A 373-nucleotide genomic window follows, 5' to 3' on the forward strand; every position below is an offset into this window, starting at 1 on the left:
GACACAACAAAAAAAGAGAATTTTAGACCAATATCCCTGATGAACATCAGTGCAAAAATCCTCAATAAAGTACTGGTAAACCAAATCCAGCAGCACATCAAAAAGCTTATCCACCATGATAAAGTTGGCTTCATCCTTGGGATGCAGGGCTGGTTCAACATATGGAAATCAATAAACGTAATCCATCATATAAACAGAACCAAAGACAAAAACTGCATGATTATCTCAACAGATGCACAAAAGGCCTTCAATAAAATTCAACAGCTCTTCATGCTAACAACTCAATAAACTAGGTATTGATGAGATGTATCTCAAAATAATAAGAGCTATTTATGACAAACCCACAACCAATATCATACTGAATGGGCAAAAA

The sequence above is a fragment of the Colobus angolensis genome, unplaced genomic scaffold, assembly GCF_000951035.1.
Source record: "Colobus angolensis palliatus isolate OR3802 unplaced genomic scaffold, Cang.pa_1.0 Scaffold62, whole genome shotgun sequence".
NCBI lineage: Eukaryota > Metazoa > Chordata > Mammalia > Primates > Cercopithecidae > Colobus > Colobus angolensis.